This window comes from Pipistrellus kuhlii, unplaced genomic scaffold, assembly GCF_014108245.1.
Source record: "Pipistrellus kuhlii isolate mPipKuh1 unplaced genomic scaffold, mPipKuh1.p scaffold_m20_p_1, whole genome shotgun sequence".
Taxonomy (NCBI): Eukaryota; Metazoa; Chordata; class Mammalia; order Chiroptera; family Vespertilionidae; genus Pipistrellus; species Pipistrellus kuhlii.
In genome coordinates, this window is record NW_023425404.1 from 116,092,432 (window position 1) to 116,099,857 (window position 7,426).

Sequence of the window (7,426 nt, forward strand, 5' to 3'; positions counted from 1 at the left end):
AAAAAAAAATGCAATTGCCCTAACTTCTATTTTTCTTCTTCTTTTCATTCCCAATGGCAGCCTGCTACTTCATCAAGCACAGTGAGAGAAGTTCTGTGCAGTTCTGCACCCTGAGGCCCTAACATTTGTGAAATTTGTGAAACCCTCGCTAAAATATCATCAATGTGGTTTTCTGGGAAATGTGTTGTGCTGCCCCCAAGGATAAAATGCAACAAAGAGACTAAAGCTCCTGTAATTTATTTCTGGAAGCACACTTAATTTCTCTGTCAGTCTGAAAGTCAGACGTGGCTGATGGACATGCAGAGAAATAAAACAGTGGTGTTTGGGGGATTTGGAACACATCAGAACTGCAATCAACCAGGATGTGGTGACTGGCTTTGATAATAAAAGCTGTGGTTTTGGTCTCACACTTTCTGCTTTTAGTTATTCTTGGTTGTTATCTTGTAGTTATATATACATAAATAATTGCTGGCAAAAGACCCAGCCTCACTAGAAATTTCCCAGAGCACTTAAAGCAGATCTGACAAATCTGACCTGACAAAGACATAAACATCAAGATATTGCCATCAAGGCTGGTATTTTACCAGATTTAATGTTAAGGCAGGAAAAAACACACACAGTGAAACTTGCAATTCAAAATATAAGTAGATAAATTATTTCAGGTAGACAGTAAAATGGATTTCCTGCCTTAGTGCTGGGTGGACAATGATGCCATTGGCTTGTCCGCAGTGTCTCCTCAGGTGCTATTCTAGGACTTGGTTGCATTTTTATACACTAATGAATAATCAGAAAAGGAAACTAAGAAAACAACCCCATTTATAATTGCATTAAAAATACCTAGGAATAAATTTAACAAAAGAGTTAAAAGACCTGTACTCAGAAAATTATAAGACACTGAAGAAAGAAAATGAAGAAGATACAAATAAATGAAAACGTATACCATCTTCATGGATAAGAAGAACTAACATAGTTAAAATGTCTATACTACCCAAAGCAATCTATAGGCTCAATGCAATTCCTATCAAAATACTAATTACATATTTTACAGAACTAGAATAAATAATCCAAAAATTTATGTGGAACGACAAAAGACCTCAAATAATCACAGAAAGCTTGAGAAAGAACAGAGTTGGAGGAATAATGCTACCTGATATAAAACTATTCTACAAGGTCATAATAGTCAAAACAGCATGGCACTGGCATAAACACAAACATAATGATCAATGGAACAGAACTGAGACCCAGAAATAAACCCATGCCTATATGACCAACTACTATTTGACAAAGGAGTCAAGAACATATAATGGGGTAAAGATTTTTTAAAAAAAATGAAAGTAGACAAACTTCTTATACCATACTAGAGGCTGGGTACACAAAATTCGTGCACAGAGAGGAGGTTCCCTCAGCCTAGCCTGCACCCACTCCAATCAGGGACCACTCAGGGGATGTCCGACCACCAGTTTAGGCCCAAGTGGGATCGATCCTAAACCAGTGGTCAGACACCCATCTCACAATCAGGGACTGCTGGCTCCTAATAATTCACCTGCCTGCCTACCTGATCACCCCTAACTGCCCTCCCCTGCTGGCTGATTGAGCCCCTAACTGCTCTTCTCTGCCAGCCTAATTTCACCCCCACCTGCTTCTGCCTGCCTGATCACTGCTAACTGCCCTCCCTTGCCTGCCTGATCTTGCCCCCAACTGCTCTACCAGCCAATTTGGTTCTGATTGGTCAGTTTCTATGCCAGTCAGCATCAAAAGCTCTGCCTCCTAGGCAGCCATTGGTTCCTTACATTCACCCAGATTTGGTTCTGATTGGTCAGTTTTTATGCCAGTCAGCATCTCTGGGCCTGTCAATGGGGCCTGATCAGAAAGGCAGGGCTAATCAGCAGTCCTAGTGGAGGCCTGGGGAGAAATGAGGCAGGCACCTTAGGCCCAGTGGGACTGATGGAAGTGTGAGGGTGGCATGGAGGTAGTACCTGCTCTTCTGATCATTTGTACACTGTGTTTTATACCACAGCATGTGGCAGTGGCTGTGAAGGGTACCAGTGCTGACTGCAGGACTGATTTCCAGTTGGTCAACCTTTGTCGTGATCAGTTGTTACAACCCTGGGCTTTTATTATTAGGTACAAGAATAAACTGAAAATGGATTAAAGATTTACGTGTAAAACGTAATACCACAAAACTCCTAGAAGAAAACATAGGCAGCAAAATCTCAGACATCTCGCTTAACAATATTTTTCCTCAGGCAAGGGAAACAAAAGAAAAAGTAAACAAGTGGGATTACATCAAACTAAAAAGGTTTTGCACAGCAAAGTAAATCATCAACAAAATAGAAATACAAGCCACTCAATAGGAGAATATATTTGCCAATGACAAATGATGAGGGTTTAATATCCAAAATTTATAAAGAACTTATTTAACACAACACTTAAAAAAAAAGCCAATTAATAAATGGACAACAGACCTAAACAGATAATTCTCCAAAGAGGACATAAAGATGGCCAATAGACATATGAAAAGATGCTTAACATCATTAGTCATCAGAAAAATGCAAATTAAAACCACAATATCACCTCACATCTGTCAGAATGGCCACTATCAATAAATCAACAAATAAGAAGTGGAGAAAAGGAAACTATCATGCACTGTTGGTAGGAATGTAGGTTGATGCAGGCACTGTGGAAAACAGTATGGGTTACCACAATAAACTAAAAATGAAACTGCTTTATGATGCATGAATTCCATTTCTGGGAATATATCTGAAGTAACCTGGGTCACTGATTTGAAAGAATATATGTCCCCTATGTTCACTGCAGCACTATTTATAATAATCAAGATTTGGAAGCAGCCCTAGTGCCCATCAGTAGATGGTAGATAAAAAAATCTCTGGTACATTTATACACTGGAATACTACTATTGTAGATTGAAAAAAGAAGGAAATCTTTACTTTTGCAATAATATGAATGAACTTGAAGAGTATTATGTTAAGTGAAATAAATCAATCGGAGAAAGACAAATTTCATGTGATTTCACTTATATGTAGAATAGAATTAACAAAATAAACAAACAAAATAAAAACAGATTAATAGATACAGAGAACAGACTGATAGCTGTAAAAGAGGAGGTTTGGAGGTTTGAGTGAAATAGATTAAAGGATCAAGGGTGATTACAAAAACAGACAATAGTATGTTGATTACCAAAGGAAAAAGGTGGTTGGGGGCAGGTAGAAGAGGGTAATGGGGGAATAAATGGCAAAGGAAGGAAACTTGACTTTGGAGAGTGAATACAAAATACAATATACAGATGATGTATTATAGAATTGTACTCTTGAAACCTATATAATTTTATTAACCAATGTAATACCAATAAATTCAATTATTTTTTTGAAGAGGACTCCAAAATGGCTACACTGACACTCTCCCAGAACCAAACTTGAAATACAACTAAAATACAGGAAAAAAAACACAGCTTGAATAATCAACTGAAGACTCACTGGAGAGAACCCTGATAACCAAGGATGGAAAGTGTAGATCACAAAAAGACTGGTTGGAAGTGCAGAGGTGCAAAAGGGTTGGCACTGCTACCAAAGAGAATAGCTAAAGTCCAGAGGGGTATCTCAGCTGTGAGGAGTTTCCACTGAGAACTCTGGGATCTAAACTTCAATCTGGGCTCCCCTGCCCAGGGCACCAGAATGGAGAAAGTTGCCAACATTACATCTGTGAAAAGCAGCAGGGCTGTCAGCAAGAGTCAGCTGGAAATGCAGGCACCCTCTTAAAAAGAAGAAAGGGAAAAGGAAGGGAGAGGGAGAGGGAGAGGGAGAGGGAGAGAGGGAGAGGGAGAGGGAGAGGGAGAGGGAGAGGGAGAAGGAGAGGGAGAGGGAGAGGCAGTAAAAAATTTAAGCTTAAAATCATCCTGGAAAAAAAAGAGGCAAATTATCATTAAAGGTGTAATAGTTAGGCTAATAAACACACACACACATACATACAAAAAACAAACAAACAAACAAAAAAACAAGACTTTCCTTTTACCTAAAAACAAAGTTAAAGAAATAACTCCCAATTATGTCTAGTAAAATATAAAATAGAAATAGTGAGCTAAAAATATATTAAGCAAAGTTGCTATGAGGATCAGCTGTGTCTACCATGAGAGAACTTCTGTGCTGGAGACACCCTTCTGAGGCAAGGCTTGCTTCAGTGGGGCTTTGGTCCTCACTGAGTCTGCCCCCTGAATGTGTCCCTTATGTATCTGAGGAGTTGAAATCTGGATGGTCCCACTCTGACCCCTGGGTACACTGGCTCTTGGATCTCCAAGGAGATGCTAATTTAGCCTCTGCCTGAGGCTGCCCAGCAGGAGCTATGGAGAGATCTGCAGATTCCTCTTCTTTGTTTGGGTTTTGGAAGTGCCCAAATGAGGCCTAGCTGTGAGGCAAAGCAAGCTGCTGCAGGGCCTTTGGCCTTCTTTTGGATGTTCTGGGTGTCAGTTTGTTAGGTAAGTTTAGAATTCAAAGGACCAGATCATTCCTATGCAAAAGCCTCTGTGCTCAGCTTGGATGGGACGGGGGAGTCTTAGGACGGAGCAACCAGCAATGGCTTCGTGGGAAGGGATATCAGGGTGGAGCAGACAGCAATGGCTTCCCCTCATCCCTGCCCTAAGAGGCTCCTGGGTTTCCATGTCCCATGGTAATCCCTGCAAGCACTTCTTAGAGAAAGCCACCCTCAGGTTTTGCCTGCTGCCAGACAGTCCAGTTTCTCCCCGTATGAGTCTAGGCTCCCAGAGTCTTGCCCAGAACTGGAGTTCAGAGCAGTCAGGAGCTTTTTTCTCCCTCCCACTTGAAAAAGCCAGCTGCGGACTCAGTTGCCAGCCCTCTCTGCGCGTGCCTCTGTACCTCTGTCTTCTTCTTTTCTTTTTTTTTATAATATATTTTATTGATTTTTTTTTTTTGCTCCCCTCCCTCCTATACATACCTCCCTCCCCAGAGTTTTATGTCCATTGGTTGTACTTATATGCATGTATACAAGTCCTTCGGTTGATTTATTATCTCTCTGTCTTCTGCAGCTCCTTTGAGTCTCAATGTGCTTTTCAGTTTCCTTCTAGTTGTAGAATTTCTACTAAGCCAGCCTTCTTGTAGTTCTGGCTGATGCCCATTTTATCTTTTAATTGCAGTTTTGAAATTGTTGTGCAAGGCAACAGTTTAGGTGTTTACCTATGCTGCCATCTTGGTTTCTCTTACTGCTGTATATTTTAATTCTATCTTTATTTTATATCCTACAAAACTTAAAAAAAAAGTAGTCAAAAATGATTCTTTTTGATAACCTCTTTGCCCTTTTCAATGTGCTTCATTCTTCCTACAACTGTAAACTTTATCTGGGATAATTTTCTTCTGCTGAAAAACTTGTATTTCTTCCACTGTTTGGGTTATTCAGTTGGTTAGAGCATTGTCCAGATACTCCAAGGTTGCCAGTTTGATCCCTAGTCAAATGGGCAACTTTGTTTGCTTAATATATTGTTAGCTCACTATTATACAGTATATATTTTTTAAAAGATTTAAAAATCTAGGCTGGAAAAAACAATATATACAGCAGTGATGGCATAGAAGTTGGAAAAAGGTTAAATTTAGGAACATGTTATAAGGACCTGTCTTCTTTAAGAAGAGATGAAAGTATTAATTATTAACTAGGCTATGAGAAGTCAAGGATTATGTTGCAGAACCTCTGAGAACCATAAAAATATTTTTAAAATTATTTTTAAAAATTAAAAACAACAACTAAGAATGTCAACTTTTAAGCTAAGAGCATATTGTGTCTAAGCATTTTCCCTAAGAAAATTATCTGAAACTCAAGCAAAGATCAGTGTACAAACTTGTTCACTGCGGTGATATTTATGATACCAAATGTTGGAATCAAACATTTAGTATCAGAATCTGTCTGTGATGAATTAAAATGATGCAGTAATATTTAATGGCATTGAGAAAATTCTACCCTATATAATAAAAACCTAATATTCTAAGTGTCCAGTTATCCAGTCATCTGTTCAACCAATCAAAGTGTAATGTGTTAATGATATGCTAAGGTTGCTAACTGCTTGCTATGACGTGCACTGACCACCAGGGGGCAGACACTCCAACTGGTAGGTTAGTTTGCTGCAAGGGTCCTGCGATCAGGACTGAGCAAGACAGGCTGGACATGCCCTAGAGCCCTTCCACAGTCCCTCCCCAGCTGACCAACCTCCCACATCCATCTCCTGCCCACTCATGCACTGGTGGGATACCTCAGCCTGGCGTGTGCCCTCTCACAATCTGAGACCCCTCAGGTGATGTCAGAGAGCTGGTTTCAGCCCAATCCCACAGGCCAGGCTGAGGGACCCAACTAGTACATGAATTAGTGCACCAAGCCTCTAGTAGAAATAATAGTGAAGAAAGAGAGCATAAATAAAGTGTCAATAGAGCATGCCCAAATTTCATTTTTAAAGTGCACATACACAAAAAAAGACACTATAGAAAATAAACAAAATATTACTGTCATCCCTGATGGAAAAATTACAAGTGGCTTTTCTTTTTTTACTGATTTATATAAATATATATTAGTTTTACAATCAGAAAATACATTTTTAACAAGCAATAAACTGGATATTTTCCTTTAAAATAAAAAGATTTAAGATCCCAATCCTCTGAAACTGAAGGAAACTCAGTCAGGATATTTTAAAATAACATAGATTTTTATCATTTTGTTTTTTCAATTCTTTTGAATAAATTAGGGGGAATCCAATATCAGCTTTTTATCCAAGTAGCTTTATTTACATGCAGGTTCAGTCAATTTAGTACATTTATTCACTCAAAGTCTCAACTACATTTTGCTTTATACATTTATGGATCTTTATTAATTAATTAATTAATTAATTAATTTTTGCTTCTTATACTATAAGTGAACACAGACAAAATGAAATAGTTATTTATTGGGATATTGGGATTCTGAGTACTTTTTTTTCCCAAATTCTGTTATTGCTATTATAGTATGGTTCTTGTGATTTAAAAAAAAAAAATTTTAGTAATCTCAGCTTGGTTTATCTGCTTCCACGTTTTATCTGAAAAGGTGAAGTACAGTCTTCCCAACGCACCCATCAATCACCCACACAGTGAGATGTTGGAACTGGAGGCGTGACTCACAGACCAGCCATCTGTGACCTGGACTTGTCCTTCGTGGCTCTTGAAAACCAGCAGTGTGACATGCAGTCATCCTGGGAGAAGCAGCCAGCGTGCACTGAAACCCGGGAATCGTGCCCAGCCTGCAGAAGGAACAGGCACTGGTTTGTTTTGGTGCTAATGTCTTCTCCATTTTCAATCTCAGCTTCAAGTTCATTTCCAGGCTGGATCATTGAAGATTATCAGAAAGATATCCTGCCATGGCTCAGAGTGTTTATTAACTTCCT